The sequence below is a fragment of the Macaca nemestrina genome, unplaced genomic scaffold (genome assembly GCF_043159975.1).
Source record: "Macaca nemestrina isolate mMacNem1 unplaced genomic scaffold, mMacNem.hap1 Scaffold_50, whole genome shotgun sequence".
Lineage (NCBI taxonomy): Eukaryota > Metazoa > Chordata > Mammalia > Primates > Cercopithecidae > Macaca > Macaca nemestrina.
This window is the reverse complement of record NW_027257686.1, coordinates 208,226-234,227: the sequence shown is the minus strand read 5'-3', so window position 1 is coordinate 234,227 and position 26,002 is coordinate 208,226. Positions and strand designations below refer to the sequence as shown.

Here is a 26,002-nt window from a genome sequence, read left to right as displayed (position 1 = left end):
ACAATCAGCTTGAAGGAGCCCCAGGCCCTTCAGAATCACGGCAGGCCACTGCTCTTTCAAAGGAGGGACGAAGAGGGCTCACAGGTCAGTGAATTTTCAGCTGACACCACGCCTTGAGGCCCATGGCATGTTTCTGGGCTGCAGCGAGGCCCTGCCTGCCTCAGTCGATGTGCTCAGCGCATCCATTCTCCCCGGGAGGGGTCCAGAATCGGATCTGACGGGGGGTCGTGAGATGACCCCAGCAGGTGCCCTGAAGCTCCCCCTCCCCCGGTGGAAATCGGCCCAAGGAGTTCCTGAGGACAGGACTCCTGGGGATCTTGGCTTTGGACCTGGGACGCCGCCCGCGGCCCCCTCTCCCACGCGGCCCCCTACCGGACCCTGGATCCAGCCGCTGCCAAGGCTGCAGCAGGAGAGCCCCTGGCGCCCAGCGGCCGCCATCGTTTAAAGGGGACGCAGCCTGTCTGCCCGCAGCGGAGCACGGGGCGTCCGAGCCAATGCGCATGCGCCAGGCGCTAGCGGGCGTGGGGCTGCCATCACAGTGGTTCTCATGGTTGTCACGGAAACCACGCTCCGACGCTTGGCAAACAGGAGCCCTCCGTGGCGGTGCTTGGGTGTCGGGGCTCCGAGGCTTCAGCCTGACCTCTCCACGGTGTCGAGAGGACTGTCTTCGGACGCCCGGAGTCGTGGCAAAGGGTTGACCAGATTGTTGAAAGCACAGGCGGAGTCCGAGGGAAGCAGCGCCGCATCCCAGCCTCAGGCCCGCCCGGACTCTGTTCGGGTGAGTCTCCCCAGAAGTCGTGCCCCCGGGATCGCGAGAACAGGACGGCCTGCAGTCCCGTGGGCTGCTCCCTCAACCGAGGGTCGTTCTGGTCGAGAGTCGAACCCTGTAGCCACAGCGGCTGCCTGGGGGTGTTTGTTTCTGCGCCCCTGCTCTATGACTGTGTGTGTGTGTGTGTGTGTGTGTGTGTGTGTGTGTGTCTCCCATTTTCGATTCTCTCTGCCTGTCACTCTCTGTGAGTTTCTTGCCGTCCTCTGTCGGTTGACGTTTAAGAGTGTGTGTGTGTGTGTGTGTGTGTGTGTGTGTGTGTGTGTGTGTTTGCAACAATGTGCCCTGTGCGCCAAAAAGCGATTTCTTGCCGGTCGGCATGTCTTTGGTAAGCGTCCTTCCGAGTCTCTGCCTGGGTCGTGTGTCCCCTTTTCAACCGTTTCCTCGGCGGTTCCACTTGGGTTTCTGAAGGCCTCCACCACGTGAGGAGAGGCGTCGCTCCCGGAGCAGTGGAAATCTCATCCCCATCCCGTGCGGCCTCTTTTCTGGGATCAAGACGAACACACTCCAGCCACGGACAACAGCCGCACGGGAGCTCATTGTCCCGCAGGAGAGGAGCAGGCCCACATCACAGAAGAGGCTTGCATCTTTTCAGGGCTCTTCTCTGAGAAAAGAAGCCACACCACGACACAGGCTGAAAGAGGAAGCCGGGAATGGGAGATGGCCACAATCCCAGTCACTGCAACGCTGGCCTCACTGGACAAGCCACCCGTTAGGCACCACTCCCCTTAAGCCTGTTGGGGTGGCACGGTGCTGTACCCTGCCTGGGCTCTTGCCTCTGCTCCGTCGTCCCTCTGGCTGTGTATCCCCTGTTTCTCAGGGGCATAGATGCTTCTTGGTCTAGCTGGATGTCTTCCATGAGGATCATTTCCCAGTCCATCAGGGAGACACTTCCTGGAGATCCCTGTCATGATCGTTTCTCTCTCCAAACCTGCTTCGGTTTGGACCGATTTCCACTGGGGGAGGGGGAGCTTCAGGGCGCCTGCTGGGGTCTCAGGACACCGCTTCAGATCCGATTCTGGACCCCTCCGTGTGAGAAAGCATGGGCTGAGCACACCTAGTGAGGCGGGCAGGGCCTCGCTGCAGCCGGCAATCATCCCATGGGCCTCAAGGCGTGCTGTCAACTGAAAGTTCACTGACCCATCTGAGCCCTCTGCCTCCCTCTTCCTTGGAAAGACAAGTCCTTGTCTTCTGAGACAGGTGTTGTCACCTTTCCTCTGCACATCCAAGCTCATTCCTGAGAGTGAGACTCCCATCTGCTCGTGGGTGGACTGAGCCCCTGAATCTTTTGGCCTGCTGCTAGATCCCAGGCGTTCTTTGATTTTCCCTGGCATTCATGGAAAGATCACCTGTGCCCCCCTTCCACCGGGCACATGCCTGGACACCAGTGTTTCTTTCGCCATCGCCCCGTGTGCCCTCACTGACACACGTTCACCCCATCTGCCCTAGGGGACGCCAGTGCCCCGCATTGGCTCCACCTCGGAATCGCCCCTGGACATGTTTACACGTGTCCCGGAAAGCACAATCAGCTTGAAGGAGCCCCAGGCCCTTCAGAATCACGGCAGGCCACTGCTCTTTCAAAGGAGGGACGAAGAGGGCTCACGGGTCAGTGAATTTTCAGCTGACAACACGCCTTGAGGCCCATGGGATGTTTCTGGGCTGCAGCGAGACCCTGCCTGCCTCAGTCGATGTGCTCAGCGCATCCATTCTCCCCCGGAGGGGTCCAGAATCGGATCTGACGGGGGGTCGTGAGATGACCCCAGCAGGTGCCCTGAAGCTCCCCCTCCCCCGGTGGAAATCGGCCCAAGGAGGTCCTGAGGACAGGACTCCTGGGGATCTTGGCCTTGGACCTGGGACGCCGCCCGCGGCCCCCTCTCCCACGCGGCCCCCTACCGGACCCCGGATCCAGCCGCTGCCAAGGCTGCAGCAGGAGAGCCCCTGGCGCCCAGTGGCCGCCATCGTTTAAAGGGGACGCAGCCTGACTGCCTGCAGCGGAGCGCGGGGTGGGCGGCCGAGCCAATGCGCATGCTCGAGACGCCAGCTGGCGGGGGGCCGCTGTCTGAGTGGTTCTGAAGGTTTTCACTGAAACCACGCCCCGACGCTTGGACCACAGTAGCCCTCCTTGGCAGTGCTTGGGTGTCGGGGCTCCCAGGCTCCAGCTTGACTTCTCCACAGGGTCCACAGGATTGTCTCCGGACGCCAGGAGTCGTGGCAACCGGCTGACCAGATTGTTGAAAGCACAGGCGGAGTCCAAGAGAAACTGTGCCACATCCCAGCCTCCGGCCGGCCGGACACTGTTCGGATGAGTCTCCCCAGTAGTGGTGTCCCCGGGATCTCGAGGTCGGATCGGCTTGCAGGCCCGTGGGCTGCTCTCTCAACCGAGGGTCGTTGTGGTCGAGAGTCGAACCCCTTAGCCACAGCGGCTCTTGGGGGTGTTTGTTTCTGCGCCACTGCTGTATGACTGTGTGTGTGTGTGTGTTTGTGTGTCTCCCATTTTCGATTCTCTCTCTGTCTGTCACTCTCTGTGAGTTTCTTGCCCTCTCTCTGTCGGTGGACCTGTGTGTGTGTGTTTGCAGGAATGTGCCCTGTGCGCCAAAAAGCGATTTCTTGCTGGTCGGCATGTCTTTGGTAAGCCTCCTTCCGAGTCTCTGCCTGGGTCGTTTGTCCCCTTTTCAACCGTTTCCTCGGCGGTTTCACTTGGGTTTCTGAAGGCATCTACCTCGTGAGGAGATGCGTCGCTCCCAGAGAAGTTGAAATCTCATCCCCATCCCGTTCGGGCTCTTTTCTGGGATCAAGACGATCACACTCCAGCCACCGACAACAGCCGCACGGGAGCTCATTGTCCTGCCCACATCACAGAAGAGGCTTGCATCTTTTCAGGGCTCTTCTCTGAGAAAAGAAGCCACACCACGATACAGGCTGAAAGAGGAAGCCAGGAATAGGAGATGGCTACACTGCCAGTCACTGAAACGCTGGCCTCTCTCTTCAATCCACCCGTTTGGCACCACTCCCGTTAAGCCCGTGGGGGTGGCACGGTGCTGTACCCTGCCTGGGCTCTGGCCTCTGCTCCGTCGTCCCTCTCGCTGTGTATCCCCTGTTTGTCTGGTCCATAGATCCTTCTTGGTCTGGCTGAATGTCTTCCATAAAGATCATTTCCCAATCCATCAGGGAGACACTTCCTGGAGATCCCTGTCATGATCGTTTCTCTCTCCAAACCTGCTTCGGTGTCAGCCGATTTCCACCGGTGGAGGGGGAGCTTCAGGGTGCCTGCTGGGGTCTCAGGACTCCGCTTCAGATCCGATTCTGGACCCCTTTGGGTGATACAGCATGGGCTGAGCACACCTAGTGAGGCAGGCAGGGCCTTGCTGCAGCCCACAATCATCCCATGGGCCTCAAAGCCTGCTGTCAACTGAAAGTTCACTGACCCATCTGAGCCCTCTGCCTCCCTCCTCCTTTGAAAGACAAGTCCTTGTCTTCTGGGACAGGTGCTGTCTCACTTCCTCTGCACATCTAGTCTCATTCTTGAGAGTGAGACTCCCCTCTGCTCCTCGGTGGAATGACCCCCTGAAACTTTTTGTCTGCTGCTAGATCCCAGGCGTTCTTTGATTTTCCCTGGCATTTATGAAAAAGTGCCTTTTGCCCCCCTGCTACTGAGCACATGAATGGACACCGTTATTTCTTTCGCCATTTCCCCATATGCCCTCAGTGACACGTTCTGACACTCTGCTCCAGGATACATCAGTGCCATGCGTGGTGGCATTGTTGCCACCTGGAAATCATCCCTGGAATTGTTTACAGGTGTACTGGAAAGTGCGTCAGCTTGAAGGGGCCCCAGACCCTTCAGAATCATGGCAGCCTACTGCTCTTTCAAAGGAGGGAGGCAGAGGGCTCATGGGTCAGTGAACTCTCAGCTGACACCACGTCTTGAAGCCCATGGGATAATTTTGGGCTGTAGCGAGGCCCAGCCTGCCTCCGTAGATGTGCTCTGGTGATCCTTTTTGTCCCAGAGTGGTCCAGAGTCGGGTCTGATGAGGGGTCCTGAGACGATCCCAGGGGCCCCCCTGAAGCTGCCCGTCCCCTGGTGACAATCGGCCCAAGGAGGTCCTGCAGATGGGACTCCCGGCGGTTGGGTCTGGGGACACCGTCCGTGGCCCGGTCTCCCACGTGGCCCCCTACTAGAGCCGGGATCCAGCCGATGGCAAGGCTGCAGCAGGAGAGCCCCTGGTGCCGAGCTGCTGTCATTGTTTACAGTGGACTCAGTATGTCTGCTGGGAGCAGAATTCCATGACGCTACCAGTGTCCTGGAATGCGGTATCAGCTTGCAGGAGCCCTATGGTAAAGAAGACTAGGCTAGCTGGAGACAAAAAATGCAAGGAAAGGCATAAACCAATGGGAGCCAGTGGTATTAATGGTGGCACTTGGTAACTTGCAGATGAGGAGCAGTTTTTGGACAGAAAAGAGGGTAACATATTTGTTGACTACCTGGTCTGTGTCACCTTTTTTTGTAATCTCCCAGCTACCCTGTGAGATAAACATTATTATTCCCATCTTATTGATGAAGAAACTGACTTTCAGAAAATGTTTAATTCCCCAAGGCTGCCATGTGGATGATCTGAGTCTTAGGGCCAGCTCTGTCTGGCTGTACATTCTTTTTCACACCATCACATTAACCTTTGGGAAATGAAGGAGGCAAGGCATAAGGTAGTGAGGCCCAGAGTTTCCCATAGGAACCCATCAGTGGATCTGTCAAAGTCAAAACATGAGCTGAAATATGTTATAATAATACTTAGCAGGGACCCGGGTATAGTGTCTCACACCTATAACCCCAACAATTTGGGAGGCCAATGCGCGTGGATCACTTGAGCTCAGGCCAGCATGGTGAAACCCCGTGTACAAAAAATTCAAAAGATTAGCTGAGTGTGGTGGTACATGCCTGTAATCCCAGCTACTTGGGAGCCTGAGGCACGAGAATCACTTGAATCTGGGAGGCGGAAGTTGCAGTAAGCTCGGATCATGCCACTGCACTCCAGCCAAGGAGACAGAGCAAGACTCCATTTCAAAACAAACAAACAAAAACAAAACAAAATGAACAAAAAAACCTTAGAAGGGGAAGAAGTCATCTGAAGAGAGCTCTGACACAGCCCTTGGTTTCTTCTAAGGAGCAACAGTGGAGTTAGGAGCCGTGCCTTATTCCTCTGTGCTCCCTGGTGCCTTGTGCTTGTTTATTGAACAGTCTATGTCATTGTTTTCCTGGAATAGCATAGTGATTAAGAGCATGGGCTTTCAAATTTGACAGATCCAGATTTAAATCTTGTCTTCACTGGAAATGGTGGTTTTTTATTATACATGGAAATAATTGAAAATGGATCCCTAGCTCATACTAGCAAAAATCAATTCCAAATGGATTAAGAATCCGAATTGGACACCATTGTTTGTTTCACCATTGCCCTGTATGCCCTCAGTGACACACGCTCACACCGTCTGCTCTAGGATACGCCAGCGCCACGCGTGGTCGCATTGGCTCCATTGGTTGCATTGGTCGAACATCAGCAAAATTTAAAACATTTAGAAGATATACATATAAGCAAATATCTTTATGACCTGAGAAAGGGACCAAATTCTTAATCAAGACACAAAAATTACTAGCTATAAAATAAAAGATACATACATTTGATTGTATTAAAACTAAGAATTGAACAGATTTTTGGAGCGGGGCCAAGATGGCCAACTAGAAGCAGCCCTGATTGGAGGCTGCCATCAAAAATAAGCAAAAGAGCATACGCATTCAGCACTGGCAAACAAGGTATCCAAGTTCTCTCATCAGGACTGACTGGGCAGCTGGTGTGACCCACAGAGAGGAAGGAATAGTGGTGTGGTACAGTGGGCCACCTAAGAAGCACATGGAGCTGGGGACCCCCCAGCCACTAGCCAAGGGAAGTGGTGAGTGAGTATGCCACCCAGGCTGGGAAACTGCTTTTTCCATGGAACTGTGTAACCCACAAATAGGAATATCCCACTTGTGAGTCTACACCTCTGGGGCCTAGAGTCCTAACCATGAGCCACACAGATTTTCAACATCCACTCAGCTAGAATCTGCTTAAACCTGCTGAGTTCCCTGTGGGGAGGGGTGGCCGCCTGCTGTCTAAGCCATCTGAGTTCCTTGGTGGAGGGGCGGCAGGCAACACTGGGCCTGCTAGCTGCCTAACACACTAAGCTCCCAGGGCAGGAGAAAGGATGGCAGCCATCTCTACAGCTCCAGGCTGGGCTTTTCCCCTGATGGAACCAGGGAGACCGGATGGCTTGGTCCCAAGAGGTATTCCCCACGGCCCAACACACCAGCTGTGGCAGACTGTGTCCAGAATGCCGCTTCAGGCCTGACCCTGACCCAGCCCTCCTCACTGGGTGTGGCCTCCCTGTAGGAACTCCAACAACTCCAGCCAGGGACTCAGGGACAAAACTCTGATTTCTCTGGGCCTGAGCTCCTAGGGATAGGGTGACCATAGTTTCCATGGAACAGCAGACTTAGTGATCCCTCCCACTATTTCTGAGGAATATGGGCAGCCCAGATGAGTGGGTTTCCCCCAGCATGGGTCACCCCCCTCCACCAAGGCACAAACACTTCATTAAATGGGTCCTGCTACCTATGCCACCCAATTGTGTGAGACCCTCCAACAGGGGTGTCAACACCCTAAACAAGAGTGTTCCTACTGGCATCAGGTTGGTGCCCCTTGAGGTCAAAGATCCCAGGGGAAGAAGGAGACACCCATCTTGGCTGTTCTCCAGCCTCCTCAAGTGACATCTCCAGGCATGGGAGCAAACCAGATGAATAAGGCCTGAGGTGAACCCACAGCAAACCGCAGCCACCCTACAGAAGAAGGACCTGAACATTGAAAGAAAAACAAACAAAGAAAGAGAATGCAACAACAACATTATCAACAAATATGTCCCCACAAAAACCTCATCCAAGGGTCAACATCTCAAAAACTGAAACTAGACAAACTCATGAAGACGAGAAAGAATCAACAAAAAAAAACTCTGAATTCCCAAAAGGTGAGAGTGCCTATTCTCCAAATGATCACAACACCTCTCCAGCAAGGGCACAAAACTGGAGGGAGGATGAAATGGACAAACCGACAGGAGTAGGCTTCAGAAGGTAGGTAATAACAAATTCTTCTGAGCTAAAGAAGCCTGTTCTAACCCAATGCAAAGAAACTGAGAACTTTGATAAAATGTCAGAGGAGCTGCTAACTAGAATAACCCGTTTAGAAAGGAACATAAATGACCTGGTGGAGGTGAAAAACACAGCACGAGAACTTCTTGAAGCACGCACAAGTGTGAATAGCTAAATCAATCAAGTGGAAGAAAGAATATCACAGTTCAAAGACCATCTTGCTGAAATAAGGGAGGCTGACAAAATTAGAGAAAAAAGAATGAAAAAGAATGAACAAAACTTCAGAGAAATATGGGACTATATAAAAAGACTGAACCTATGATTGATTGGAGTACCTGAAAGAGATGCGGAGAATGGAACCAAGTTGGAAAACACATTTCAGTGTATTATCTAGGAGAACTTCCCCAACCTAGCAAGACAGGCCAACATTCAAATTCAGGAAATACAGAGAACACTACTAAGATACTCCATGAGAAGATCATAATCCTCAGATACATAATCCTCACATAATCCTCAGATTCTCCAAGGTCAAAATGAAGGAAAAAATGTTAAGGGCAGCCTGGGACAAAGGCTAGATCACCTACAAAAGGAAGCCTATTAGACTAACAGTGGATCTCTGAGCAGAAACCCTATAAGCCAGAGAAGAGTGGGGGCCAATATTCAACATTCTTAAAGAAAAGAATTTTCAATCCACAATTTCGTATCTAGCCAAACTAAGCTTTATAAGTGAAGGAGAAATAAAATCCTTCTCAGATAAACAAATGCTGAGGGATTTTTGTCACCACCAGGCCTGCCTTGCAAGAACTCCTAAAGGAAGCACTAAATATGGAAAGGAAAAACCGGTACCAGCTACTGCAAAAGCACACCAAAATATAAAGACCAAAGACACTATGAAGAAACTGCATCAACTAGTGTGCAAAATAATGAGCTAGCATCATGATAACAGGATCAAATTCACATATAACAATATTAACCTTAAATATAAATGGACTAAATATCCCAGTTAAAAGACACAGACTGGCAAATTGGATAAAGAGTCAAGACCCATCAATGTGCTGTATTCAGGAAACCCATCTCACATGTAAAGACACACATAGGCTCAAAATAAAGGGATGGAGGAAAATTTACCAAGCAAATGGAAAGAGAAAAAAAAAGCAGGGGTTGCAATCCTAGTCTCTGACAAAACAGACTTTATATCAACAAAGATAAAAAAAGACACAGACGGGCATTACATGATGGTAAAGGGATTAATCCAACAAGAAATACTAACTATCCTAAATAAACATGCATCCATTACAGGAGCACCCAGATTCATAAAACAAGTTATTTTAGAGACTACAAAGAGGCTTAGACTCACACAATTTAACATCCAACTGTCAATATTAGACAGATCAATGAGACAGAAAATTACAAAGATATTCAGGACTTGAACTCAGCTCTGGATCAAGGGGACCCAATAGATATCTACAGAAATCTCCACCCCAGATCAACAGAATATACGTTGTTCTCAGTGTCACATGGCACTTATTCTAAAATTGACCATGTAATTGGAAGTAAACACTCCTCAGCAAATACAAAAGTACTGAAATCATAATGAACAGTCTCTCAGACCACAGTGCAATCAAATTAGAACTCAGGATTAAGAAACTCATTCAAAACCACACAACTACGTGAAAATTGAACAACCTGCTTCTGAATGATTCCTGGCTAAATAATGAAATCAAAGCAGAAAGAAAGAAGTTCTTTGAAACTAATGAGAATAAAGAGACAACGTACCAGAATCTCTAGGACACAGCTAAAGCAGTGTTAAGAGGAAAATGTATAGCACTAAATACCCACATCAGAAAGCTAGAAAGATCTCAAATCAACACCCTAACAGCACAATTAAAAGAACTAGAGAAGCAAGAGCAAACAAATCTAAAAGCTAGCAGAGACAACAAATAACTAAGATTAGAGCAGACCTGAACGAGTTAGAGACATGACAAACTCTTAAAAAAATCAATGAATCCAGGAGCTGATTTTCTGAAAAAAAAAAAAAAAAAAAAAAAAGACTGCTGGCTAGACTAATAAAGAAGAAAAGAGAGAAGAATCAAATAGACACAATAAAAAATGATAAAGGGGATATCACCACTGACCCCACAGAAATAGAAACTACTCTCAGAGAATACTATAAACACCTCTATGCAAATGATCCAGAAAATCTAGAAGAAATTGTTAAATTCCTGGACACATACACCCTCCCAAGACTAAACCAAGAAGAAGTTGAATCCCTGAATAGGTCAAAAACTCTCAATAAACTAGATATTGATGGAACGTATTTCAAAATAATAAGAGCTATTTATGACAAACTCACAGCCAATATCATACTGAACAAAGCTGGAGACATCACGCTACTTGACTTCAAACTATACTACAAGGCTACAGTAATCAAAACAGCATGGTACTGGTACCAAAACAGACATATAAACAAACGGAACAGAACAGACACCTCAGAAATAATGCCATACATCTACAACCATCTGATCTTTGACAAACCTGACAAAAACAAGCAATGAGGAAAGGATTCACTATTTCATAAATGGTGCTGGGAAAACTGGCTAGTCATATGCAGAAAACTGAAACTGGGCCCCTTCCTTACACCTTATACAAAAAATAACTCAAGATGGATTACAGACTTAAATGTAAAACTGAAAACCATAAAAGTCCTTGAAGAAAACCTAGGCAATGCCATTCAGTATATAGGAATGGGCAAAAATCTCATGATGAAAACACCAAAAGCAATTGCAATGAAAGCTAAAATTGACAAATGGGATCTAATTAAGCTAAAGAGCTTCTGCACAACAAAATAAACTATCATCGGAGTGAACAGGCAACCTACAGAATGGGAGAAAAATTTTGTGAACCAGGCATCAAACAAAGGTCTAATATCCAGCATTCATAAGAAACTTAAACAAATTTACAAGAATATAACAACCCCATCAAAAAGTGGGCAAAGGATATGAACTAGCACCTCTCAAAAGAAGACATTTATGTGGCAAACAAACACACAAAAAAGCTCAACATCACTGATCATTAGAGAAATGCAAATCAAAACCACAATGAGATATCATCTCATGCCAGTCAGAATGGCAATTATTAAAATGTCAAGAAACAATAGATGCTGGTGAGGCTGTGGAGAAATAGGAATGCTTTTACACTGTTTTTGGGAGTGTAAATTAGTTCAAACACTGTGGAGGACAGTGTGACGATTCCTCAAGGATCTAGAACCAGAAATACCATTTGACCCAACAATCCCATTACTGGGTATATACCCAAAGGAATATAAATCATTCTACTATAAAGAAACATGCACATGTATGTTTATTGCAGCACTATTTACAATAGCAAAGACATGGAACCAACACAAATGCCCATCAATGACAGACTGGATAAAGAACATGTGGTACATATACACCATGGAATACTATGCAGCCATAGAAAGGAATGAGATCATGTCCTTTGCAGGGACATGGATGAAGCTGAAAGCCATCATCCTCAGCAAACTGACACAAAAACAGAAAAATCAAACACCACAGGTTCTCACTCATAAGTGGGAGTTGAACAAAGAGAACACATGGATACAGGGAGGGGAACAACACACTCTGGGGTCTGTGGGGGGTTTGGGGTGAGGCATCAGGACAAACAGCCAATGTTTGCGGGGCTAAAAACCTAGATAATGGGTTGATAGCAAACCACCATGGCACACCTACACCTATGTAACAAACCTGCATGTTCTGCATGTGTATCCTGGAACTTAAAGTAAAATAAAAAATAAAAAAATAAGAATTTCTGCACAAAAGTAAAAATACAAGCTACAAACTTGGAGAAAATATTTGAAACACAGCTAACAAAAGATTAGTTTTAAAAAAATACGTAAAGCACTTCTAAAATAAGAAAAAAATAGGAAAATGGGCAAAAGCCGCAAAGAAGCATTTCATAGAACAAGAAACACCTTTAACTAATAAGTCTATAACTAGATACTCACCTCACCAATAATCATGAAGGGACATTTCATCACCATGAAATGCCAGTTTACACACATATGACTAACAAATCCAAGAGGTATGACAATACCAAACGTTGGATATCAACAGGGTCTCAAACACATTGCTGGGGGGAAACTGGAAAACAATTTGGCATTATCTGTTAAAGTTGAATTCTGGCATACCCAGCAAATCTATTTGATATATTCCCTATTTCTCTAAGTATATACCCAAGAGGAAATTTAGTACATGTACGCCAGGAGGCACATATACAAAGACTAACCACGGTTGAACTTGCCAAAATAGCAAAAACCTGAAACCAACCTAACTACCTATTGAAAGGAGAATGCATAAACAAATAATAGTATACTCATAAAATGGAATATTCCACAGCATAAAGACAAAAGAGTTACAGCTGGACTCCTTCACATGGGTGAATCAAAGCAGCATCATGTTGAATGAAAAGAGGCAAATCACAGAAGACTGCATACACAACATGATATGCTTCTTATAAAATTTGAAAACTAAGCAAAATTAAAACAAAACTAAGCAAAACTGAATAATATACAACTTATGTACACACATTTCTGTTTTAAAAACCTTTTAAAAGAGGCAAGGAAATGCTAAGCATAATATTCAAGAAATATTTATCTCTGGGGAGAAGATAGAGGTTGGAAAGTAGAAAACACACAGGGAGCTACAAGTTGTTGAATATTCTGTTCTTGTTTTGGGAAATGGGTTCCAAGTATTTATTATATTATTTAGTGTATATACATAAAGTAAAAGAAAAGATGGCTTTCAATGGATCAGTGCGGATAATTGCCATGAATGATTAATTCTGATTAATCCAATCCTGTGAACCAAAGAGCCAATCGGTCAATAAATAAGAAATCCTGGCTCCATCACATGCTAATTTTATGAAATTTTATTCACTAAGGGGAAAGAAAAACCATGGACTATTATAAGAATTAACTGAGAGATAATGGGAACTGTTTTATATCAGCTTTATTGGGATGTAATTCATATCCCATACAATTCACCCATTTAAAGTGTATATAATTCAGTGGTTTTTCATATGGAGTTGTGAAACCATTACCACAATCAATTTTAGAACTCTTTCATCACCCCACAAAGAAATCCTGTACCCATCAGGAGTCATTTCCTATACTCCCCCATCCCCCAACCACCAATCTATGTCTTTACAGATTTCCCTACTCTGAACACTTCATATAAATGGAATCATAGAATATGTGGTCTTTTGTGATGGGAGCTAATATTTTTATTATCTTTTCCTAGGGCAGAGTATGGTGGTGTGAATCTCTACTGGCCTACAAACATCTGCAGCTTAGCTGCCCACGTAAATGTTAGCTGTAGTTATAACCATCAAAATCATTTTGTAAATGGTTAAGCACTGCATATCATCTAGACACTGCAATACGTTGTCTTATTATTTTTTTTTTTCACAAGTCTAACGTAGCACTATCAAGCAGGCATAGAGAAGCCAGACAACTTGGTCAAGGTCACATGGGTAGTTACGGATCCAAAACAGGGGTTTATACCGAGATATGTCTGGATTGAGAATCCAGGATTTTATCACTACCTGATAATGTCTCTACATATGATGAAAAGCTATTCCCACTTTTTTTGTGGGTAAGGGGTGATAATTAGCTTAATTTTATATGATTTTTTTGTTGTTATTGTTTCTGTCAAAGTTAATTTGCAGTTTTCATTGAAATCAAGTAGGGTTAATGGCTTGAGTTATTCTTTGCCTGCCTAAAGTTATCCAATATTTAATCATTTTTCTTCCTAGAAAAACTTAACCTGTGGGAAAAGTAGTAATTATCACTCAAGAGAAGTGTCCCAATGAATGAGTAGCAGATTATTGACTTAAGGGTTAGTAAAACATAAACAACTCCCTACGTCCTTCATTTTGGTGTTCAGTTAAGGATGCACCAATCTGTTCTGAGGTTCCTGTGGGTATAAGGTCAGAGTAACAGGAGCTGTTGTTTTATGGGCATTGGGACAGATTTTCTCTGAGTGTCTAGCAGTGGTCATTGCATATGGCAAATAAATGACAGATAACAAAGACATGAGATTGGGAAAACAGTTAAACCCAATTTGATTTAGTTTAACACATGGAGATTCCAGAATTTCTCTAAAGGAGGGGTCAGTGTTTTTCTTGGAAGAGGGCACTCAAGACGGTAATTTTGTGCTAGTTTTACAAAGCAGAGAACTCTGTTCTGTTGATTACACATTTATTTGGAAGAAGAGTTGTTGCTTTTGGAATGTATACATTCTTTCTGTATGAAAGAGGAGCGGAGAGTTCAGCCCCTCTCACCCCACCCCTACAAATGCCGCTATGCCCATCACACCAGCACCAGCCCCCTTCATTCCCTAGCAGTATTACTAATAATACTAATTATTCCATACCAGGTGATTGACACTCATATTTAAGCTAAACTTCACAATAACACTGTGAGGTAGGTGTTAGCATTCTTATTTTATAGAAAAGGAAACTGAAGTTCACAGAGGTTAAGTAACTTGCTTGTTGTCTCACAGTTAAACAGCCAAGTGGGAATTTTTTTTTTTTTTTTTTTTGAGACGGAGTCTCACTCTGTTGCCCAGGCTGCAGTGCAGTAGCGCGATTTGGCTCACTGCAAGCTCCACCTCCCGGGTTCACGCCATTCTCCTGCCTCAGCCTCCTGAGTAGCTGGGACTACAGGCGCCCACCACCACACCTGGCTAATTTTTTGAATTTTTAGTAGAGATGGGGTTTCACTGTGTTAGCCAGGATGGTCTCGATCCCCTGACCTCGTGATCTGCCCGCCTCAGCCTCCCAAAGTGCTGGAATTACAGGCGTGAGCCACCACGCCCGGCCTCCAAGTGGGAATTTTAATGTAGAACTGACTGACCTCAAAGCTCACTACAGATTATCAGGATGTAAAGGGAAGGGTGATATCTACTTGTGTGTTGTAATGCAGAGGTTCTAAAAGGACAGCATGTGCCTCCTATGAGGAAAAGTCATCCCCAGTCAACTCCAATACAAGTCAACCATTTCCATCTTAATGTTATTATTTAGAGGATTGATATTATTGGTTATTATTGTGTCCTATCAGAATTCAACTAAAGTTTGTAATACAGTTGGATGGGTTCTCACTGATTTATATACAGTGTGAGGCATAGATATCTCACCTTCCCCAAGAATGAAAGCCAAGTCTTTAAAGAGATGCAGGCTCTATTTTACTTAGAAAAATATTAGCCATCATTTGAATATTCATAGAAAGATCAAGAACATGGCACTAATCTCCAGAGACTTAAAGACTATTTAAATAGTTCCTCAATGCAACATTCTTATTGGTTGAGTGTTGTAAACAATTGTGAACCATATTGTGTCTACCATAGAAGTGATGTCACTTCACCATGAAATCACAAGATTATATTATCACACACACAAATCAGGCATTCTCAATGATTTATGTAGCCAAATGCCAGACTTCTAGAAAAGAGCTGATGTGGCACTGTAGTTAGGCATCTAATATGATATGGCTAGTAGTCTCCTTGGTCTGCTAAATTCCAGAGAGACTAGAAGTCTGCACAGGATACTGAAGTAAAAATGACCACATCTGTCACCATTGAGTAAAGGACAGGTGGCAGAACTGGGATGGGGACTCATGGACAAGGTTCTAAGGGAGAGAAAATAAAAACCACCTTTTCTCAATCTCCTTTCCTGGTCTTGGACTAAGCTCTCAAAATATGTGGCAATGGCCTCCATAGTTTCTTAAGTAACCAATTAACAAGTCAAGTCAATTTCTAAACAACTGACTTGCACATTTTCCTCTATCTCTGATCACCTTTCCAACAAAATTCCTCAAAAGAGTTGTTGATATGGACTATCTCTCATTTCTCTTCTGCAGTTCTCTCTATAACCTCTCAGACTTCTCTTGACAAGGCCACCGGTGACTTCTGTGTTGCCAGACTCTGTGGTCAGTTCTCCAATCCTTGACCTTTCAGCACATTTGACAGTCAATCACACTGTCCTTGAATGGAAGGCTGGAATTTTGTTCACTATTGTATCCCAACTTCTGGAATAGTGCCTAGTGCATAGTAGGTGCTTCATAAATAGTTATTGAATAAATTGTTCACTTCCCGAAGGAGGTGAATCATAAATAATAGGTAAGAACTAACCAGTCAGGTGAGAATGAAAGAGAATTCTGGCCAGAAGAAATAGAAGCTCAAAGCCACAGAGGCCTGAGAGGACGTGGTAGATTCAGTAACATCCAAGTAGTTCTGAATGGTTCTGAAGGATGCTCTCCATTAATTCCCATCTCCATTCAGGGGTCTCTTGCAAAGTGGGGCCCCTTCATCCCTAGGGTGATTAGGCCATTTCCTGGCTTACTTTAGGGAGAAGCTCTTGGAGCCTGAGACTCATTGCCCCCCCTTCCCAGCTCAGGTTTTCTCACCTGAGGAGCAAGAGCTGCAGGTGAGGGCCACGGGAAAGGAGGGAGTGAAGAGAGAAGAGAAAGGACAAGCTCTCAGATCAATCCTGTGAGTTCATCACACCGGAAAGGTGGATCCAGGAAAGCCATGTTTGGCAGGTAACGGGCTCTGCCTGTGTGACTCAGCAGCCTCTAGCATGGCATCCAAGCTGAGCTGGTTGAAGAAAGCCTCGTTCCCCAAGGCCTGTTGAGTGAGTTTGTAAAGGGCTCACCGAAATGCATTACAAAGTCATTCACTGTTCCAGTAAGATGTTTTAAAACCAGGCTCAGAACTAATCCAAAAAGAGGGAGTCTTGATCCAAGTTCACAATGTATGTGAATAAGTCACCCAGCATCTGTCAGCAGGCTTTACTTCCATGTAAACTGGAAGTCAACAACATTCTGTTGGGTGTGCAGCCCTTTAGTAAAGGGCCACTGGTTCTCAAAGACTCCAGGACTGAGATCCTCAGCCTCCACAACAGGGCCGCTTCACACACCTCTTGCTTTTCTCACCAAAGTGTCTCAGAGTGTTTTCACAGGATGGACAACTTATCCCATTCAGTGGATGAGGCCCAGAGAAGCTAAGTTCTGCCTGCAACCACCCAAGTCTGTTCCTGAAGTCAGAATTGAGACCTAGACCTGCCAGCCTTGTTGTGGCCATTGGATGACATCCTCTAAGGGACTTCAGAGGACAACAGAGGCCACAGGGCAAGTCTTCTTGCATGGAAACCGGTGGGCAAAGGGGATGGGCAGGTGTGGGGGTAGAGCACTGAGAACAACTCAAAGCGCATGTCCTACCTGAGGTGTGTCAATTGTATTTTCTTTGTAAATAAAGGACATCAGTGCTGAGATTAGTAGTTGTATAATCATAAAAGGTTGAACTGGAAGGGGCCCTGGGAGAGCATCAGTCCAATTTCTTTTGTTTCTTGGTGAGGAAATGGAGATCCAGAAGGTCTGTTTCAGTTGCTCAAGGTCGCACAGTTGGTTTATGCTGGTGCCAGCACTGGAAGGCTTGCATCTTCAGCACAAATCGTGTGCTCTTTGCAAATGCTAGTTGTTCTCGCAATAATTCTCTGTTTGTTGACGTCACCTTGAAACCAGGTCAATCTCCCCCTCTAAAACGTTAGGTAGCTCCTCCTCTCTGCTCTTCTGACCTCTGAACTGAAACCACAGAAAGACATCACTGTTAAAAGGTGGGTGTGCACTGCTCGGCAGTGTAATTGAAGACTTAAAACCTCTTGAATCTTCTCCTCATTTGGTCTTGGAGCCAAAACTAACACAGTCATGGAGAGAAATGCTGGGAAACCTCCAAGACACTCTTGGAGAGGCAGCTTCTGGGAGCTGGTGAGCATGGTTTCACTTACAAGGTCAGGCCCACTCTGGGGCGTGTATGTGAGGGAAATGGCTCCTCTGCCTTCCAGGTGTCAACAGATGGGATATGGATCTGCCCTCCCTTAACAAATAAATAGAACTTTTTCAGGCTGAGTAATCCCACATGGGATAAGCCAGACTGCCAGTTACCCCAGGTTTTCCAGCCAGGATCAAGCCTCTTTAGTCCTGGATCACAGACCCCATCAGAATTCTTGTACAGAGTGGTATTTCCAGAATGCTGGTCACCCACTGGGTAGCCATAAGGCTGCATATCCCTCACACTGGAGTTGCAGGGAGCCAAGTATTCCTGGAGTTCTCTTTAGCAAATGTCCTACCCCAGTTTCCACAATCTATGTTCATGGTTCTGTGCAGATGCACAGTTCCTCCCAGTCAGCCCCAGGAAAGAGTGAAACTGCTGATGAGACAGCTTAAGGAAGGGGCACTCTCTCTTGCAGGGAAAGACATCTGCCCCAAACCTTTTCATTCTCCTCCCAGCTGCTTTCTGACCTCAGTGAAATGGGCAGGGAGACAAACTCTTGAGTAATGTTCATCTTTCTGTTGATTGGCTTCCAATGTCAGACCTCTAGTGAAGGGGGTAGTCTAGCTGGGTCCTGACAAGTGAAAAGGGGATGCTGGCAAGGTGGACAGAGACCAGGCTGGAAGTTGAGTCCTGGAGTTCCAAAGCCATCTAGGATAAAGTTCATAGTGTTAACGTAGTAAGAGTACCAGCCTAGGAATCAAAAGTCCCAGGGTTTGAGATGCTTGCTTAGGTGTCACTTAACTTGTTTGAATCTCAGTTTCTTCAGCTGTAAAATGGGGATACTAATACCTTCCCTGCTCACTCCACCTAATTATGAGTTAGAATAAATGAAAGCTTTTGGAAAGCCAGTGAGTACTCCCCAGAAATAAGTTTTCACTTTGCCCTGGTTCCTTGTTTTTTGTTTGCTTGTTTGTTTTGTCGTTGTTTATTTGTTTTGGAGACGGTCTTACTCTGTCACCCAGAGTAATTCTCATGCCTCAGCCTTCTGAGTAGCTGGGACTACAGGCATGCACCACCATGCCCAGCTAATTTTTTGTATTTTAGTAGAGACAGGGTTTCACCATGTTCTTGGGCTGGCTGGTCTTGAACTCCCTTAGCTCAGGCAATCTGCCGACCTCAACCTCCCAAAGTGCTAAAATTACAGATGTTAGCCACTGTGCCCGGCCCACTTTGCCCTCATGAGCAGTCATGGTGTTCCCACCTACTGGCTGGTTTAGCCACCCTGGACTATTGCTGAGTGAGGAGTGGGCTCCCCTATGAGGGAGGACAATGCAGGTGAGCCCCTGGGGTTATCATTTGTTTCCCTCCTTTCTGTAAATTGTCTACAGTCACTGCTCAAAGAAGAAAGGGACACCTTCCCTAGTTTCAAGGAGGGACAAACCTTGACCCTGATGGCTGTGGCTGATCCACAAGGAAGTAAACTTGGACTGGGAAAACACAAACTGTCTCGGCCTGCAACATACATCCTATTGGTAAACCTATTGATAAACCCTACCATCAATAAGGCACCTGTCTGGACCTTTCAGGTCTGAACAGACAGGGCAGTGTGGGGAAAATAAAGAGAGATCAGACTGTTACTGTGTCTACATAGAAATAAGTAGACATAAGAGACTCCATTTTGTTCTGTACTAAGAAAAATTCTTCTGCCTTGAGATGCTGTTAATCTGTAATCCTACCCCCAACTCTGTGCTTGCAGAGACAGGTGTTGTGTTTACTCAAGGTTTAATGGATTTAGGGCTATGCAGGATGTGCTTTGTTAAACAAGTGCTTGAAGGCAGTATGCTTGTTAAAAGTCATCACCATTCTCTAATCTCAAGTACCCAGGGACACAAACACTGCAGAAGGCCACAGGGACCTCTGCTGAGGTAAACCAGGTATTGTCCAAGGTTTCTCCTCATGTGATAATCTGAAATATGGCCTCATGGGAAGGGAAAGACCTGACCGTCCCCCAGCCTGACACCCATAAAGGGTCTGTGCTGAGGAGGATTAGTAAAAGAGGAAGGCCTCTTTGCAGTTGACATAGAGGAAGCCATCTGTCTCCTGCTCGTTCCTGGGCAATGGAACTGTCTCGGTGTAAAACCCTATTGTGTGTTCTATTTATTGAAATAGGAGAAAACCACCTTAGGGCTGGAGGTGAGATGTGCTAGTGGCAACACTGCTCTTTAATGCACGGAAATGTTTGTGTAGATGTTTGTATACATGCACATCAAGGCACAGCACCTTTCCTTAAACTTATTTATGACACAGAGATATTTGTTCACATGTTTTCCTGCTGACCCTTTCCCCACCATTACCCTGTTGTCCTGCCACACTCCCCTCTCTGAGATGGTAAAGATAATGATCAATAAATACTGAGGAAACTCAGAGACCAGTGCCTGTGCGGGTCCTCTGTATGCTGAGCACAAGTCCCCTGGACCCACTTTTCTTTCTCTATACTTTGAGTCTCTTTCTTTTCTCAAGTCTCTCGTTCCACCTGACGAGAAACGCCCACAAGTGTGGAGGTGCAGGCCTCCCCTTCAGGACAGCTGCTGAGAACCTGGGGAAACTGACAATAAAATTCCTTTCTGTGGTCTGAACCTTCCCTCTTCTCATTGCATCACCAGTGCAGGCGTCTCTGACTCACACAAGACCCGTTTTTAAGCACAGGGTCATATCAAGGTCAAACCGTCCACCTCAGTGCTACAGAAACTCACCTCTGACTGCGAACCTCCAGGTTTTGTTTAATCTACCAGACAATGAATTGGCACTTTTCACTGAGGAATGACTACTGGGGCCCTTTAGAGCTGCTTTAAGCTCCATGACTTAATGACTCTCCTGTTTAATGGAAGCCAAAGCTGTTTAAGTGGTCACAGCTGCCAGGAACTTCGCTAAGAGAATGAAACTTTCTGAGAATGTTGGGCAGTAGCAGTGCTAATCTCTGAGCCCGCCACCCCTCACTCGTCCTTATCTCAGGCTTGTTTTGACAGCACCCGGAGCTGGTCCCATAAGAAGAGCTGCAACCTGGCTCCTTTCCGTTTTCATGTCTTCTGCTGCAGCCCATGGTTTGCTGCAGGGGGGAAGGAAGAAACAATCAAGCATTGTCTTGCTGAGGACTGGTGTGTCAGGGCCTCATGGAATAAATATTATTTGCCTGGGAGGGGAACTGGCTGGAAGACAACCCACAGTGTCAGGTGTGGGCTGAGGTGAGGGGCAGGAGGGCAGTGATGTTTGGATTTAGTTTTTTTTTTTTTTATTAGTTTAATCTTTTTCTCTCTAGTGCTGTGGGTTTTTTTCCCCCTGACAGGCCATTAAGCACGAAGCTTGTGTCTTACCCAGCCTCTGCCAGGAAGAAACAAAAGAGATTTTCCAAAGCATGTGCCCTTGTGTTACTGGGGCTCCTTGGTCACTCCCTGTCCAGTTGTGTGTGGCAAAGGGTGCACACTGCAAGACCCTCACAGGGTGAAAGCTCTTCTAGGAGCCCTCCGTCTGCATCTGCAGCTCTGGCAGCCCCAGATGTCTTACCTGATGCGTTCATGGTTCTGTCATTTTGTTCATTTTGTTCATTTTGTCAGGCAAATATTGAAAGGACAGGAGGCTCCTTTGTAGGTCTGGGGAAACTGGGCATCACCCCCAACCCTGGTATCCCAGCCAGCACTTACTGAGTTCTTACTGTATGCAGGTCACTAACAGCTCTAGCCTGCTGCATTTCACAGTTCTTTCAAGGTTTTTGCCTCAGGAAAACTGTACATCTCTCTAGAAGAAAGAACTAAAGACCAGTGACTAAGCAACAGACACTTGAAGGATTGCTCCATAAAGGCCGAGCCCTCCTCATCTCAGAAGAATGAGAACATTTTCTTGCAAGGAAAACAAGTGCCTTGCAGCCTTTCCACAGCCACAGAGCAGTGGAGTAGTGAAAGGGTGCCTCCACTGTGCAATCAAAAGTCTTCTTTCTGGCCAGGCATGGTTGCTGACACCTGTAATCCCAACATTTTGGGAAGCCAAGACAGGAGGATCACTTGAGCCCAGGAGTTTGAGACCAGCCTGGGCCACATGGTGAGGCTCCAACTCTACAGAAAAATTTTAAAAACTACTCAGGGATGGTGGCATGCACCTGTGGTCCCAGCTACTTAGGAGGCTGAGGCGGGAGAATTGCTTGAGCCCAGGGGGTAGAGGCTGCAGGTGAGCCATGTTCTCCCTACTGTATTCCAGCCCAGGCAACAGAATGAGACTCTATCTCCCCACCCGCATAAAAGTGTTTAACCATAAACCTTTCCCTCATTCCTAAATCCATTTTGGGTATAAGCCACCTACGCAATGGCCATAATAATAGTTGTTTATGATTGAGAATGTACAGTGTGTTGGGTACTTGCTAAGTGCTTTCCATATATTATCTCACCATGTGGTAAGCCTGGAGAAAGCTTGGAGAGAGTGAGGAACTGCCCAAAGTCAGAGGTCATCAGGCTTCCTGAGAATGGCACCACGGCCTTGGCTTTACAGGCATAGCACTTGAGTTCACCTTCACGTGCTGGGGATCCTGTGTTCCCAGAAGGCAGAGACCCCATCTGTGTACTTTTCTTTTTTTTTTTTTTTGCTTCCTTTTATTCTTTTTTTTTTTTAAATTTATTTATTATTATTGAACTTTAAGTTGTATGGTACATGTGCATAACGTGCAGGTTTGTTACATATGTATACTTGTGCCATGTTGCTGTGCTGCACCCATCAACTCATCATTTACATCAGGTATAACTCCCAATGCAATCCCTCTCCCCTCCCCCCTCCCCATGATAGGCCCCTGTGTGTGATGTTCCCCTTCCTGAGTCCAAGTGATCTCATTGTTCAGTTCCCACCTATGAGTGAGAACATGCGGTGTTTGGTTTTCTGTTCTTGTGATAGTTTGCTAAGAATGATGGTTTCCAGCTGCATCCATGTCCCTACAAAGGACGCAAACTCATCCTTTTTGATGGCTGCATAGTATTCCATGGTGTATATGTGCCACATTTTCTTAATCCAATCTGTCGCTGATGGACATTTGGGTTGATTCCAAGTCTTTGCTATTGTGAATAGGGCTGCAATAAACATACTTGTGCATGTGTCTTTATAGCAGCATAATTTATAATCCTTTGGGTATATACCCAGTAATGGGATGGCTGGGTCATATGGTACATCTAGTTCTAGATCCTTGAGGAATCGCCATACTGTTTTCCATAATGGTTGAACTAGTTTACAATCCCACCAACAGTGTAAAAGTGTTCCTATTTCTCCACATCCTCTCCAGCACCTGTTGTTTCCTGACTTTTTAATGATCGCCATTCTAACTGGTGTGAGATGGTATCTCATTGTGGTTTTGATTTGCATTTCTCTGATGGCCAGTGATGATGAGCATTTTTTCATGTGTCTGTTGGCTGTATGAATGTCTTCTTTTGAGAAATGTCTGTTCATATCCTTTGCCCACTTTTTGATGGGGTTGTTTGTTTTTTTCTTGTAAATTTGTTTGAGTTCTTTGTAGGTTCTGGATATTAGCCCTTTGTCAGATGAGTAGATTGCAAAAATTTTCTCCCATTCTGTAGGTTGCCTGTTCACTCTGATGGTAGTTTCTTTTGCTGTGCAGAAGCTCTTTAATTTAATGAGATCCCATTTGTCAATTTTGGCTTTTGCTGCCGTTGCTTTTGGTGTTTTAGACATGAAGTCTTTGCCCATGCCTATGTCCTGAATGGTACTACCTAGGTTTTCCTCTAGGATTTTTATGGTAATAGGTCTAACATTTAAGTCTCTAATCCATCTTGAATTAATTTTCGTATAAGGAGTAAGGAAAGGATCCAGTTTCAGCTTTCTACTTATGGCTAGCCAATTTTCCCAGCACCATTTATTAAATAGGGAATCCTTTCCCCATTTCTTGTTTCTCTCAGGTTTGTCAAAGATCAGATGGCTGTAGATGTGTGGTATTATTTCTGAGGACTCTGTTCTGTTCCATTGGTCTATATCTCTGTTTTGGTACCAGTACCATGCTGTTTTGGTTACTGTAGCCTTGTAGTATAGTTTGAAGTCAGGTAGCGTGATGCCTCCAGCTTTGTTCTTTTGACTTAGGAGTGTCTTGGAGATGCGGGTTCTTTTTTGGTTCCATATGAACTTTAAAGCAGTTTTTTCCAATTCTGTGAAGAAACTCATTGGTAGCTTGATGGGGATGGCATTGAATCTATAAATTACCTTGGGCAGTATGGCCATTTTCACAATATTGATTCTTCCTATCCATGAGCATGGTATGTTCTTCCATTTGTTTGTGTCCTCTTTGATTTCACTGAGCAGTGGTTTGTAGTTCTCCTTGAAGAGGTCCTTTACATCCCTTGTAAGTTGGATTCCTAGGTATTTGATTCTCTTTGAAGCAATTGTGAATGGAAGTTCATTCCTGATTTGGCTCTCTGTTTGTCTGTTACTGGTGTATAAGAATGCTTGTGATTTTTGCACATTAATTTTGTATCCTGAGACTTTGCTGAAGTTGCTTATCAGCTTAAGGAGATTTTGGGCTGAGACAATGGGGTTTTCTAAATATACAATCATGTCATCTGCAAACAGGGACAGTTTGACTTCTTCTTTTCCTAACTGAATACCCTTGATTTCTTTCTCTTGCCTAATTGCCCTAGCCAGAAGTTCCAACACTATGTTGAATAGGAGTGGTGAGAGAGGGCATCCCTGTCTTGTGCCAGTTTTCAAAGGGAATTTTTCCAGTTTTTGCCCATTCAGTATGATATTGGCTGTGGGTTTGTCATAAATAGCTGTTATTATTTTGAGGTACGTTCCATCAATACCGAATTTATTGAGCGTTTTTAGCATGAAGGGCTGTTGAATTTTGTCAAAAGCCTTTTCTGCATCTATTGAGATAATCATGTGGTTCTTGTCTTTGGTTCTGTTTATATGCTGGATTATGTTTATTGATTTGCGAATGTTGAACCAGCCTTGCATCCCAGGGATGAAGCCCACTTGATCATGGTGGATAAGCTTTTTGATGTGTTGCTGAATCCGGTTTGCCAGTATTTTATTGAGGATTTTTGCGTCGATGTTCATCAGGGATATTGGTCTAAAATTCTCTTTTTTTATTGTGTCTCTGCCAGGCTTTGGTATCAGGATGATGTTGGCCTCATAAAATGAGTTAGGGAGGATTCCCTCTTTTTCTATTGATTGGAATAGTTTCAGAAGGAATGGTACCAACTCCTCCTTGTACCTCTGGTAGAATTCAGCTGTGAATCCATCTGGTCCTGGACTTTTTTTGGTTGGTAGGCTATTAATTATTGCCTCAATTTCAGAGCCTGCTATTGGTCCATTCAGGGATTCAACTTCTTCCTGGTTTAGTCTTGGAAGAGTGTAAGTGTCCAGGAAATTATCCATTTCTTCTAGATTTTCCAGTTTATTTGCGTAGAGGTGTTTATAGTATTCTCTGATGGTAGTTTGTATTTCTGTGGGGTTGGTGGTGATATCCCCTTTATCATTTTTAATTGCGTCGATTTGATTCTTCTCTCTTTTCTTCTTTATTAGTCTTGCTAGTGGTCTGTCAATTTTGTTGATCTTTTCAAAAAACCAACTCCTGGATTCATTGATTTTTTGGAGAGTTTTTTGTGCCTCTATCTCCTTCAGTTCTGCTCTGATCTTAGTTATTTCTAGCCTTCTGCTAGCTTTCGAATGTGTTTGCTCTTGCTTCTCCAGTTCTTTTAATTGTGATGTTAGAGTGTCAATTTTAGATCTTTCCTGCTTTCTCTTGTGGGCATTTAGTGCTATAAATTTCCCTCTACACACTGCTTTAAATGTGTCCCAGAGATTCTGGTATGTTGTATCTTTGTTCTCATTGGTTTCAAAGAACATCTTTATTTCTGCCTTCATTTCATTATGTACCCAGTAGTCATTCAGGAGCAGGTTGTTCAGTTTCCATGTAGTTGAGCGGTTTTGATTGAGTTTCTTAGTCCTGAGTTCTAGTTTGATTGCACTGTGGTCTGAGAGACAGTTTGTTATAATTTCTGTTCTTGTACATTTGCTGAGGAGTGCTTTACTTCCAATTATGTGGTCGATTTTGGAATAAGTACGATGTGGTGCTGAGAAGAATGTATATTCTGTTGATTTGGGGTGGAGAGT

At 45.4% G+C, this 26,002-nt stretch overlaps 1 long non-coding RNA gene across 1 annotated transcript in view; it reads left to right on the top strand.

Moving 5' to 3' along the window:
* LOC139361443 (uncharacterized) overlaps window positions 1–17,343 on the top strand; it is a 286,740-nt gene extending 269,397 nt beyond the window's left edge. The window contains exon 2 of the long non-coding RNA XR_011619005.1: window positions 16,421–17,343. This is a non-coding gene — a long non-coding RNA (uncharacterized lncRNA). The remainder of the gene's footprint in view (window positions 1–16,420) is intronic.
* The last annotated feature ends 8,659 nt before the right edge of the window (window positions 17,344–26,002 follow it).